The sequence below is a fragment of the Notothenia rossii genome (assembly GCF_949606895.1).
Source record: "Notothenia rossii genome assembly, chromosome: 10".
Taxonomy (NCBI): Eukaryota; Metazoa; Chordata; class Actinopteri; order Perciformes; family Nototheniidae; genus Notothenia; species Notothenia rossii.
In genome coordinates this window covers 46,453,569-46,468,631 of record NC_136908.1, presented here as the reverse complement: position 1 = coordinate 46,468,631, position 15,063 = coordinate 46,453,569, and the positions used below count along the sequence as shown (strand labels likewise).

General features: G+C 40.2%; 1 long non-coding RNA gene across 1 annotated transcript in view; it reads right to left on the bottom strand.

The window, feature by feature from the left end:
- Positions 1 to 15,063, bottom strand: part of LOC307023340 — a 104,772-nt gene that overhangs the window by 43,206 nt on the left and 46,503 nt on the right. The gene's annotated exons all lie outside the window — the stretch shown is intronic.

Below are 15,063 nucleotides of genomic sequence, written 5' to 3'. Positions count from 1 at the left end.
TGAATGCATCCAATACGGCCTCCGTGGTAAAGGTGGTAATTAAAGGTTATTGGTGGAGTGGTCCGGGGTAATCTAGGGCCCGTTAAAAGCATTAATGCCCAGCACTGTGGGGCTTAATTGGTACCATGCCATTTATATGATTAACAGCCAACCAAGGTCTCACACCTAAAAAGCACTCGGTACTCCTGGCAATTCATTCAAAGAGGTGCTCTGGACTCTAATGAGAAGGAAATGTGTTGATATACAATATTCTCATTAATTTCCAGAGATCATACTTCCTGTGATCCTATTCCCGATTATCAATCCATTTCATTGCTATCCGGTCTTGGGGCATGGAGGCAATGTACTGTTTTATGGTGATATGTGCTTATTTGTAATTTGGGTGATGGACAAATGATTCATTTGGGAGTATCATTACGAACGCAAAGCAATCTGATATAGCTTTTTGGGGAAATTGAAAATGGTAATGGGTTTTTCATAAAGAGGAGTGGCCTTATGTCCAAATATTATTTTTACCAATGATTTATTGTGTAGTGTGTGGATGTAGAACAAGTGTAAATATAAATGTCATGCCTATCTGATAGAGGTCTGAGGACAGACAAATCTGTTATGTGATTGACATTGAGCAGGATGCTTTTTTCACCAAAACCAGGAAGCCGAAAACAAAAACAAAAAGGTTTACAGCTCGTGCAGAACCACCTGCGGAACTGATATCGAGAATGATGTCAAGTTGTCAGCTACAGAACATGGCCACTACTTAACCGCTCTCATAACTCAAAACACCCAAGCAACTGGACACCATGCAGAAACGGCATCTTCCATATCACTGCAAACAGTTATTGACTTCGTCAGACACATAGCACAGCACTTCTTGAATAAAATGTAACTAAAGTTTCCTCCATGCTGGACATTGTGCTTTGTCTTTCATGAAACACATCTTTATCAAGAGTAGTGGTAATATTCTTATAATTGTACTACAGCCTTTTAATAAATCTTTCTATATATTGATATAGAATCGGATAGAGATAAAAATACACTTATCTGAATAATGATCCATACAGTATATTGTGTTTTATATATAGTATCAGGCTTGGGGAGAAACGGATTACATGTAACAAGATTACGTACTCAAGATACAAAAACAAGGTAAATGCATTCACATGAAAAACAAAAAGTAATCAGATTACTGTTAAAAAAAAATATTAAATAGAGATTACTTGCAGGATAACATTGTGATTACTAATAGAGATTACTTGCAGGATAACATTGTGTTACAATACATTTTGAATTAAAGATTTATATATTACAGATAGGTGTACTGAATTAATTTTATTATGGTTTATATTTATGCCATTTTAATTAATACATTTATTTTTTAATGGAGTAGGTGGGCACGTGATTAAAACGAAAATACACTTTGCTTTTGATTAACATATTAAGCTCAAACAGCATCTGTAAACTAATACTGTTACTGCATTTTGATATTAAATATCTGGGTTTCTTCTTTCCTAAGGTTACATTGTTACAAACATTTATTATTTTCTCTTGTTTTTATTTACATTGCATTTGATATTGCATAAGTAACGGAAAATAATCAGGATACATTATTTGTATAATTTGATACTCAGATTAGGTTACTGATTACATGTTTTAAGTACCCCTCCCAACCCTGTATATTACATATAATATTAAAGTTGATGACAAAAGTGATATAATCCCAGGAAGTAGTGCTTTAAAAACTACAGGACAGCCATTAACCCTAATTGTATTTTGTATTGATGTACTGCTGCAATAATGGGACTCTCATATTTGGTGTAACATCCATGGTTAGGGGGTTGGCTGACTTTGTAATTAAAGCTTAATCAACTCATAGCGCTGGAGTAATGTGTCACGGTGGTGATGTGTGTGGGTGCACGAGTATCCAGTGGGGATCATTATCTGAAAACATTATCATCTCAGTGATGTGAGGCCAGAATCCAATGTCTATGTATCCAGCAGCTCTGTTCACCCACAGAGATAAAGACACTCAGCTGACCACTCATTTGCTTCAACATGAGAATACAGTATAATCGCAATCCTACAGTCTTTGTGGACCTGACCTCTTCCAGTGGTAGAGGGGGGGGGGGGGGGGGGGGGGGGGGGTTGAGTTATTTATCAGCCTACTGTTCTGCTGCGATGCAAAGCTCTGCGAAGAGAAATCTACTTCTATCAGTCACACTGTCCCGCTGCGTGGGAGAACAGAATCTACACCTCTCTCTCTTGATGAACGTGGACTTGGCTGTGTGATTTGAGTAAAGCGTTAAGTTCTTCGGCCTTGGATTGTGCCCGGCTGTCACTTTTCTATCAAAGGTGGAGAAGTGCTCACACACGCGCGCTGCTTATCACTTCTCATGAGAAAACGGCAGCAAATTGGATTTTGCACATTATCATAAATGAGCTGATTTTGAGGCCTGTGCCACTCGTAACGTATCATTTTCTCAAGCTCAATTGATATTTGCGTGTGTTTGTATTTACAGTACGCCTTTTTAGATTCGTATGTCAGTGTACTCTGGGTGTGTGCCAAGCTGCATTTGTATGTCAGCTGTAGATAATGTATAACCTATTTCCTCCACTATAGCTGAGGCCTTAGTGTAAGAACTCCAATTACCGAGACCTTTCCTTATCTCCGTCTATTCTCAACCCAGGCGTGCTGTCAACAATCATCAGACCTTAATGAATTCACACACATTATTTTCCTGCTTTAATGGCCAAAGACCCAGGCTCTCTGTATAAATGGACCAGACCTGGGACAGTCCCACTTAAAAAGCAATTAGTAAGAGTGTACCCATCTTCATTTCACATATTACATTTTCATTATTTATTTTGCAACAAAATAATTTTGTGGTCATGGTAAATGTTCTGCCTCAGACCAATGCAGTGTTTTTGTAGAACATAAAGTCACCTTGTGAATGTTTTATGTAAAAACAAAGATTTTACACTCTAGAACAGAAAAATGAAAATAAAAATACTAGAGCCTTATACAGTTGATTATATTATTATATTATGGAGTTGAATTTTGTTCATCATAAACCATTTGCAAAGATCATTACGTTCATTCCAGCATTATTTGCATTTATGTTTGCCAGTGTTGCTACGTGTCGCTGAGTATTACAGCAAACAATGGTCAATAAATACAAAGTATAAATATTGCATTGACCACCACTAGGAGGTCAAAAACGCAGGTCAAGATGAATAAATAAGCGAGTCTTCATCCTGGCATGAATGAAACATTTACACACACACACACACACACACACACACACACACACACACACACACACACACACACACACACACACACACACACACACACACACACACACACACACACACACACACACACACACACACACACACACACACACACACACACACACACACACACACACACACACACACACACACACACACACACACACACACACACACACCATGTTGTAGCAGCTGTTGTTATAACAGAGTGGCGATGGTTTAACTTACTTTAACTTGTTGTGGATTGTGACGTTTCAAACAGGATCATCTGTGAGTGAACCTCTCAATACACAAAGTGCAATATTTTGTTTCCTTATTGTAAAAAAGATGTGCCTTCAATTTATCCGTGGTGTTTTTCACAATTGGCTAAACATAACACATTTTCCCCCAGAGAAGTGTTCTTCCTCTGAATGGTGTAATGTTGGATAAAGGGAAGATAAAAAACATCTAGTGAGTATAATAGCTGAAGGAAAAAGTGAATGTAATGGTGGTGACCAAGGATACAGAGCAAGAGCAATGAGGAGGGGGGGTGATGGAAAGGAGGACAGAAAGATACAAATTGGACTACGATGGGGAAGGAAACGGGGAAGTGAGGAATATGGGTAGAGACAGAAGAAGAGAATGAGAGGGAAAAGAGGAAGATTAGCTGGGAGGGAGGGAGAAAGTAAGAGAGCGAGGGAGAGGAGGAGCAGAGCTGCTCATAATGGATTGATTCTCACATTTCTTTGAGGGCCTGTTCTTCCTGTCTCCTTCCAGATGAATGGTAATTGCCCCACCGGCTTTAATCATGTGTTGAATTGGCAAAAAAACAGGAGGAAAGCGCTTCTATGGCAATTGAGAATCGATCGCTCTGGAAGTCGACCTATTGCTACTCCGCTTTATCCCCCATCGCACCAGCACACCCTTCCTTACACACACACACATGCAGAGACTAACATGTGCACACCGTGTCATGGCAAATGACAGAAGCACTAATTACAGTGATGGCTAGGTGGAAAAGAGGACAAAAAGGAGAAGGGGGGCGAGGACAGGAGAAGAAATGGAGGTGCTGAGACACTTGAACAGTGGGGCGCAGGCTCCCATTTTGGCCTCAGATGTGGCAGCAGACTGAGAGGAGGGATAATTGTTTCGTCAAGGGTGTGATTGCCATCACTTCCCTTATTCTTCACGAACAAAAGCACCTTTTAACATTTGTCTCTCATTTAACTTCATGGTTGCTGTCTGACATGAAGATATATTCCAGCCTTTTATTCTTTCATCAATACACATGAAGCTTCAAGTGAACCAGCAAATAATAAACATTCAAGGTGCTATTTAGCCCTAGTATAGGATACCTATAGCAGATACAGCACAATGCATGAACCCTGAAACATCTGAGACTGCTGAGCTCCTGCTCTCAGAAACAGCGCAGCGTCAGTTTAGATACAGAAACTGACTTCAAACTGACATAATAATACCATCAACTGCAGCAAATAATGCAACTGTTCTTGAAATATAACTCCTTATTTAAGTGGTTTAAAAAATCAAATCCAGCTTCAAATGGTTATATAAATGAACACTGTTGTTAATAAAACGATATCATGCAGAGAAGCAGACTTCCAAAAATCTGGTTCTGTTTCTTGGAAAGAAAAACGTTCAAACGTGGCCAAATGTTCTGGGCCAACCGACGTATCAACCATCCGCAGAACGGGGGGGTTTTCCTGGTTGCTCAGCTTTAACATAAATGAATATAGTCTGACCATTGATTAGAAGCATTTCAAACAAAAAGCAGCACTAAGTCAAAGGGCTTCATTAGGATTTGGGGAAATCAATACAAACTGTAAAACCATGTCAAATAAAACCCTTTATGAATTTTAGGGCTGAATCAGCCACTATTTTTATTATCAAAATAATCATCATAAATGATCGAACTATAACACCAGACACTCAATTGTTCTAGCTGCAGGATAAGCTGACTGTTAATGATAATAATAATCTCGGGTTCTGGGAAATAAGGATTTGTAATACACTGTCAATTATTTATTGTTTTCAGGTGCTTCCTGGGCATTAACCCTGAGACGGGCTCGAAAGCCAAGAAGAAGCGTGGCGTTATAAACCCCCATGTCAGCACATTCTTAAGAAAACTCCTTGACTTCGAGTGGATGTCTATGTAGACATGTCCAGGACTAATGCAAGACACTCACAGTCTGTAGAAAGTTTCATGTGAAATGTACTTTGCACTTGAATGGAGGAATACAAAGTTAAAATGGGTATTTTCTTTGTTTTTCTTTGTTACTTGAGCAGATTCAATTGCGTAGTTATGGTCAAATCCCAGTTAACTAGCCAAATGTACAATATATTATAGTATTATTTACATGTTTATATTTACAGTAAATTACTGGCTACTGTGTTGCATTACTTCTACAGTAAAAGTGTGGAAATACAGGTAATTACTGTAATGTATGTACAGCAAGGTACCATAATACCACAGCTCTGTACTGCTATATCACAGTACTTCCATGGGCATGGCAACTGTAAAGTCACAGTAAGTAGTTGTACTTGTAGTCTAATTTACTGTAAAATATCTACAGTAAATTACTTTGAAATATTTACAGTAAATTACTGGGAAATTCATGCAACTAGTAGCCAGTAATTTACAGCCAAAAATGTTAGTGTATCTTTATATTAAAAAAATAGCACTTGACTTTTCTAAAGCTAACCTTAAAGAATCACTTTTAAAATGTAAAAGTGAAGTGAAAGCCTGGTGATGCCTTTCTGCAACTGCCACCTTTCTGTACCTCTGCATCCCATGTTATTGTAATTACATCTAAGAGGCATTAAAAACAATTTTTTGAATTTGATCAAAGAAGTTGTACGAAGCAGATTTTAAAATCCAATGTAATTGTACTTGACATAATCGAGTGCCATTTGCAGTCTATTTTCAACCATTATCTCATAATCTAACACAAACACTCGTTCTCTCTTATCTGATGAGGATATTAAAGTCCTCTGTTATTCCTCCCCCTTTTATAGGTAAGACCCTCTTGTCATTAATTATCCCTTGCAATCAGGGGCCCCTCTTGGGCCACGGCCCCTTATCAGAGGGGTTGAGTGGTTGGATAGAGGGATGGGGGGGGGGGGGGGGGGTTAACAGAGGCCTGTGGGCTGATGGTGGTTGATGTGGCAGGTCAGTTCATCCATTTACACGACATAAGTGTCTGCTGTCGTTTTGGGGTGTCGGCTCTCCTGCCAGACCATCACCATGTGGGCCCCTGCTCTGAGGGTCTGAGGGGGAATGGGGTCTGTGTGAGAAAGCATCCTCTGAAATGGAAAGTCCATGTTTCAGCAAACAGAGACTGATGGACAAGGTGTGACACAGCGACCAGCCACTTAACAGGCACTAATGGCTGCAGCAGATAACCTGTCGAGGCCACCAGATCAGCTCAGCTCCGATCAGCCCGCTCCCAGCCCCAAATCTCCATTAGAAACGCCATTTTCCCACTGGTGGGTTTTAAATTGAGTTTGGGCATGCTTAATATTCCACTGCTTTGATACCTATGGGCTGCATGTGGGTAGTGTGTGACATTATTCATCCTTTAAGTATAGAATATTAGATTGTGTCACTCGTTCCAACTTCATAATGCCGCATGGCGAGATAGCAGGTCATAAATCTAGAGACAGACCACAGGTAATTCATCACGTCTCAGAGACAAAACCAGAGTGGGACGACCAAGTTCCTCGCAAAGCTGGAAAGATGGAAATAGTTCAGAATTGAGGGATGGGATGTTTTTTCAAGCAGAGAGATAAGTGCATTGCCTCGAGAAATTCTCAGCTTGGAGTACTGTGACACAATTTAACAACTGTGAAATCAACTTTCAAGCACACAGAGCCTCAAACCATTATTATAGATACCCCCTTAGAAAAGAATCACACCTACGTGCTGTATTATTGTGAATCTGTTCCTTTCCATCAGGAACGACACATCAAGCATTTCCTCTCATCTCTTAAAGGCTTCTTCTTTTTAGAAGCATAGCAAGGTTTTTATGGACATAAATTGTGCTTTTCAGGAACTTAAACCTTCACAACAGGATTTCAAACCCACTGGACATTTCCCTTTTAATAGTTGGTCCAGTTGCTGACATTTATAGAAGTCTGATTTTGAGTCAACGCTTTGCAGCTGGAAGCTCAGAGGAGATAAATCCACAGGTGCTCAACAGCATGTCATAACAGCCACTTAGGAGAGAGGTAAGTGCACATAAAAATGGTGGTTCAGAACATGCATCAGTTTTGTGAGAAGTGCTACACTCCCAAATTGTTGACTGTATTCATTTCAATCAAGCTCAGTGTTCAGTCATTATACCTGATGCAAACACTCATGTTATATTAGGTATGAGGTGTTGGAAAAGGGTCAGAGACAAAGCTTGGGACCTGAAGATAGCAACAGGTGGAGGCTCACTAACACAATGGGGAAGTCATGGGATTACTGTAAATGCTAAATAATTGTTATAATGTTGTTTTTGTATGTACTGACTATGGGTTTATGATCATATTTAATATCATTTTATAGTATTCAGTACTATAGTATTCTCTTTATTATTCTATTCATCAACAGATGCATTCTTTACATCATGTTTCTACAATCTTTGTCTGCCTTTAATTGATCTTATGTATGTAACATGGGCTAAGCTGATTTGGGTATTTTTTTTGCATTCTTTTTTGTAAGCAAGGTAAGAAAGTTGAGAGAAAAACATGGCATTTCAAACAAAAAGAGAGAAAGTCTCCAGGGGCAAGAGGTCAAGCCACCCCTTAAGAAATACAACAAATAAAACCCCCCAAAAAGATCTTTAATCACCCCTGGGAAACGCTCTGTGTATCCATTTGAAACGTGAAGATAGAAGACTCACGTTGGACCTCAGCCGAGTTTCTATCACATCATCTGAGTTTACAGAGTTGATTCCACAGATTACTTGAGCTAAAGTAGCCCAATTTACACCAGCAGAAAACAAAGCGTGTGTGTGTTTGTTTGCATTATGATGGCTGCCAGGGTGAGAGTTTTAATTACACTCTACAAGTCTGCAGCGTGGAGCCTAATAAACTGTCACTCTCAAACTCATTTAGCAGCTCTGATACATTAATCAATGATACTGAGGGTGAATGGGAACATGACACCATGATGGATTCTTCCCATCAGCTGATACAATTAAGAGAGTTTGAAATGAAGTACATCTGATCACAGTATGAGAATGATTAACACTCCCTTTAACGTCTATAGAGGTGCTCTTGAGCAAGGCACTTAAATTCAAAACAATATATTTGAGGTGTTAAGTGACGAGTGAACAGTTAAAGACCAAGATTATTTAGTTGCTGGTCCAGACGTTAAATAAACTAACACATACAATCATAAAAGTTACAAAAATACATAACTGAATATGCAGTTTGAATAACATAGTAAAAATATATATTATTATATATTTACAGCTAATGTGATCTATGTTTTACTATGGAATACATTCACTTCCTGGCAAATAAAACATTGAACACATGTCAAATCTGCCTCATTTGTTCAAATCAAGAAGTGAATTTGAAATATAATTTATATTTAAAAAAAAAAAAAGGTTTTGTTTGGTGTGAACCCTTTTGACACTACCTTTTCTCCTATAAATATGTTTTTCAAATATATAGACATAGAAAACACAGAGAAGAAGTAGCAAATGATCCTAAACAGCTCCAGTATTCTGGAGCCAGACCTCAATGTGAAGAAAAACTATCGCAGAGACAATTTATACATTTCCATGGGTTTGTTTGCCATTCATTACAGTTCAGCGTTAAATTTGCTTTACTTGTTATTTATGATTGAGACAGCAAGCGTGTGAAACAATCACCTGAGTTTAGAGCTAGAGTAGCTTATAATGTTGGAGGTGGGAGCAATTATACACACTGAATGTTTTGCAGATATCCAGAATCAGAGGGATGCAGCTCATTTACAAAGAGACAGTGACAGAGGGATCAGACTTACAAGAGTCATGTATTTGTCTTCTCAGCACCATATTTTTGAAAGTTGGATGAAATGCAAATTAAGTAAGCATCAGAGGGAGCATACGAAATAAAATAAAAAAATATATATATAAAAAAACAGTTTGGACTAAAAATGGCCATTGAGCTCCTGGAGGTGTTGTGGTGCAGACAGGAATGCTGCAAGGCCTGAAGGCTAACAGCACAGTCTGCACAGTGCACAATGTGTTAGTGCCTGGTGAATTTTGATTACTCTCTCTCCATTATCTTACTTGTCATTGTCAATCATTTGTCCTTTTTTCCACTTCATTTCCCCCACATTATCTTTCTCTTCCACTCCATAATCCATTATTCATACTTTCTGAGATTTACATCGTACTCTCCTTTGTGTTCCCAATTTTTTTCTTTCACTCGAGATGGGTAACAGATTGATGAACATTTCCAATTAAATGTTCTCTTTTTATTTATCTATTTTAACTACAGACTTGAGACTTGGTGCTGGCATGCTCTTCATGAATATATGTCCCTTGTAGTCTTGTATTTCCGAGCAAAGCTGGCACTCGCATTGCCACATCTGTCATAGTGAGGCAGGACAACTTAACAGACTGTAGGTGTGGGAGTGCACACACACACACACACACACACACACACACACACACACACACACACACACACACACACACACACACACACACACACACACACACACACACACACACACACACACACACACACACACACACACACACACACACACACACACACACACACACACACACACACACACACACACGTTTAGGGTTCAAGTCGTTGCCAGTTAAACATCAGCTGCTTGAGCCCTCGTGATGGCCTTAGCAGCCCGCTGTAAACAGGGCCAGATGGCACCGTCCGCCTGGGAACACATGGCACCTCCTGACAGGGCCCTCCAAACGTCAGCGTCCCCTCTGCATTATCCAGCCATGTGAAATATAGAGAGCTCTCCCTCAAAATTAACACTTCAGTGTTCTTAATGAGATGGGGTATCTATGCAGGCTGTGGCAGTCGCCTCCGTCGGCATCCCGAGGTTCCGTCGTATTTTAGCCATCTCTATTGCATTCCAAACTTTATCAGTCCCACGCAGGCCAGTCTGCGTTGCTGCGAGGGCACAGTGTGATGCTATCAGAGGACGCGTTAACTGCTGCGTTAAGCTTTAATGAAGAATAGATTAGGACATTAGGATGCAAAGCACATACCATGCCCGCGCTGAGGGGAAGGCCTGATAAGAGCTTTTTTCTGCTGATCTCACACAAACAGGAATGGTCTCCAGGGAGCTGTTTTGGCCTGGCTCAATGTTTACAATGCCATTCATCACTGGGACAAGTTTTGTTTGCTGACAGGGTGTCACAAAGAGTTACACGCACGGACGCGGGTCTCATGCGCAAACATGCGTGTACACACTCAGACACACACAATCCCTCCTCTGTAAGGAAGTGATGCGTCTTGACCTTAACCCCAAAACACTCACCTACCCTTGAGATAAGCAGGAACAGGTTCAAGTCTCTCTCTTTGTCCCCTAATTAAGTTTCAGAAGTTCCCTTGACCTGGATTTTACACTTGAAACCCTTCACCCTTATTCCCTGTTCAGATACAGAATCACAACAGCGGATATGGCAAACCCCAGCTCCATGTGCTTTTGGAAACATTATTTGCACATACACCCAAAAAAAGCTACATTTAAAATGAAAGAGCTTAAGATACAAGACATTTTGAATGACAAAAATTAAACATGCATATATTATCAGAGCCCTTTATTGGACATAGATGGGGCTTTTCCTGTTCAGCTCTGGCATCACATTCTGGGCTTCTCCATAGTAACCAATGCTATCAATATTACTTCAAAGCACTGCAAACAAATTACCCAAACCATTTATTTTCAATCATTTTCCTCCATGGCAATAAAGGCCAAACTATATCAGACCCATCCCAAAGTAATTTCTTCTCATCTAGGTCCATCATCATTTCAGCCTCCTGTGTTTTCTGCTTTCAAATGTCAAAGGTCACTCTGCACCTTTTCAGAGCTGCTCCAATTCGACTGGGACTCACTTCAGTCCGGAAGCATACACACATTCTACCAGTGAATGATGACATACATCAATAGCTGTCCATTACTCACTAATGATCTTGACAGAGCATTAGTTGGAAGGTATGCCAGCTTATGGGTGGAGATAAAATAGGGAGAGAGAGAGAGAGGGCGGGGGGGATATAGACTGACGCCGAGCGAGTGTGTGAAGAGGACATAATATACGAGATGGTGTGGACTGTTGCACCTTTCATCATCTCCTCTATAAAGTCCAGCCAGTCATGAAATGAGGATGTTAAAATCCTACAGCAAACACAACCATCAAACTGTACAGCTAGCTCCCGGACAGCTAACACTTCTGTACAGTTGACTGCAGCGCTGATTGGCCCACAATTCAAACAAGACTTGCAAATCCAAATATTACAAACATGAGGATTATCCACAAGGTAGTCGTAGAAAAAGAAAGTGAAACGAAATAGGCATCCAAATCCTGTCAAGATTGTCAGTATATTAAGATGTCAGTTTTGATATCATGCAGATTTAAGCTTCATGAGATGCAAAGGAAAAGGTTTCCTACTCATTCCGTGTTAGGGCCACAGCACAATACAAGACGAAGCAATGTATACATTTTTTTTGGACAAACTAATCCATATCATTTTATTCATTAGTTGCCAGCTCATAGTCCTGTTGTGAACCTGGAAATGTACCCCAAACATTTCATGTTAGAAATGTATAGTAGGGGTCTCTAGGGCATCTGACGGATGCTAAGTCTCATATGTTGGGTAATTTGCACAATTAGCATAACGTGCATTAATTACCATTATAGCCTATTTTGACAATAGTAGAACAAATTGCTTGGCCGATTCGGACATTTTCTGGTTAGAACTGCTATTGTTGATCCTTAAATTGTCAGAAACTGATTCAGCATCCTCAATAACCCCCGAAATCAAATTGAGGTGGGGAGATGGCGTATAGCAGGGCTTCCCAAACTCCGGACCAAGGTCCGGATCCGGACCGAACGGCAAATCAATCCAGACCGAACCCTGTGTCCCATTATAAAAAATAAAAAAATTGAATTGAATTTCTTATTCTGATGTGGACCTATTATAATATATTGGAAAAATATATTGTAGGGCCTATACCTATACAAAACATGTCTGTGAAGTTTTTTGCTTAAAATACCAAACAGATCACCCACTGTAGCCATGCCTCATACTGCTCAGCCTCAAACCCCTCTTTTGAAGCCCTGTTAGAGAAACACGGATTTTGGGTCCTTAGCTTAAATTTTTTTTTTTTTTTTAAAGAGGAGGCGGAGCTAATGCTTGATCAGAATTCTACCGGAGATAAAGTTAAATTCTTCTGTGATAAAACGCCATCTTATTCTAAACCACATCAAAGATTATTTCTGAAACAGTACGGATCTCACATGTTTTTTCTCTTGCGGGTTTATCACGAGGTGAGTTCTTTTTTTATTTCCTGCTTTTTAAACACATGTGCTCTCCAGTACAGGTTAGCTCTGAGTGTTAGCGAGGCTTGCTAATGTACACAAAGACGAGATTACGTCCAAAACACGTCAGGCATTGTTTCTGATAGCTATTTTCTGTGGGTCCGCTGCCTATTTGACGTCAGATCGGCAGCAAATCTGTATCCGCTCGTTGTACCCCTGTTTTTAAAAGATTTGGGTACGGAGAAAAAGAATGTGTGTGTGTATACAGGGGGGCTGTTTGCTGACAGGCAAGCGCTTGGACCAGAAGGGGGCCCCCAAATAAAGTAGATTTATCCAATCCAATCCAACTTTATTTATATAGCACTTTAAAACATGCTGTACAGAGAGATACATAAAATATAAAATCACACAGCTCAGCTCACAAAACATAAAATAAATAAATACATTTAAAATAAAAGATACAAACACAAAACAAACCAGAATAAACGTAACAATTTCTAAATTAAAAAAAAATTAAAAAAAATAACGATTAAGAAGGTCCACAGCAACGACAACATACAACAACATGTCGGGAAAACCCCCTCCATGCATAGCGCGGCGAAACTGCTTCTGAAACTGGGGGGGGGGGACTTTGCTGGGGGGGACTTTGCTGGCATTTATCCGGACCATTGACCTTGTATAAAATTCACAAATGGACCTTTAACAAAAACGTTTGAGTACCCCTGGCGTATAGGGTGTACACACGGAGCCGTTTGACCCCCCAGAGCGTTCCGTCCGCAGATCTACCCACCTTGGGACCCGTTACCGTTTGAGGGCTCCGTTTCCCCGGTTCTGTTACGGCCTCGTGTGGACAAACCGTCCATACAATAGAGAACTGTAACAGATACAACCTGTTTCGTGTCCGTGTGGACGGGGCCTAAGACTTTGCCAATGCTCGCGATTAAATATTTCATCATCGGGGAAGTGTCATAGTGTAAAGCGACACTGAAAGCTAATATCCTTAAACAACACAAAAAGTTATTCTGTTTTAAATTTAAACCATTCCCAAACTTCATTACCTACCCAAAAGGAATGTACGTGACATTTACATTCCAGTGTGATTCATCTTCACAGTTTTGTACTGAGATACAAAATAAAACTTGTGAGAAAAGGTCAGTGTCTCTGGATGTGGAGCGTGTGCATGTGTGCAGTGGGTAAGTGGGATTTATGGAGACAGTAAACCCACGGATGCTTGTCGATGCTGCAACCACACACACACACACACACACACACACACACACACACACACACACACACACACACACACACACACACACACACACACACACACACACACACACACACACACACACACACACACACACACACACACACACACACACACACACACACACACACACACACACACACACACACACACACACACACACACACACACACACACACACACACACACACACACCCCTGGTTTACTGCAATGCGCCAGCAGTGGTTAGCACATAAGCACTAGGAGACAAAAGCAAGTCAGAAAGAGGAAATATAGTCAGAGCTACAGAGACTCATTGGTAGTCCACTGCTATGGACTTTCTCCTTCCTCTTCATTGATTCTTCAGATACATTTTTTTAATACACCCTCATCAATAGCACTGGTGGTCTGACAAATGCATTTTTCAAACATTTGCGAGTCAATAGTCATTTAGTCTGCATCTTTGTCCCTTGAGTAAAGGGTCTCGATCAATTGAGGTGATGAAAATTCAAATATATCAGAAACAGGAACGAAGCGGGGCACTCCTCTGTATCCAGTTGAGCACAGTATAAGCGGCTGTATGAAAAACCAATATGTACTGCTATCTCTTTCAATGCAAGATCAGTTAGAGCTGTGTTTGGGGCGGAAGAGCCTCAGCTAGCCGGCCTAGGCATTGTTAAAGCATCAGAGAGTCAATAGACTATCAGACACATATTCTTCAGTTCAGGGACGTGCATAGGCATTTGGAGGGGCTATAGCTCTAAACTAGAAAAAGGGCCTCCCCCCCGAATTCTCTTTTAATATAGTCTGACCATTGTAACTGATATGCAGACAAACTGATGAAATAGGGCTTCTAACTAATTCCCTTAAATAAACTCACTCAATACACATTATTCTTATCATTCTTTATGAGCACAGTAACGGTAAGGTATCTAATTACTTATGTATTTAGTATTCCATAACTTAATAACAGAGATGGTCAAACTGAAGTGGAGACATGGCAGAAATCCTGCAATGAAGTGGGACAGG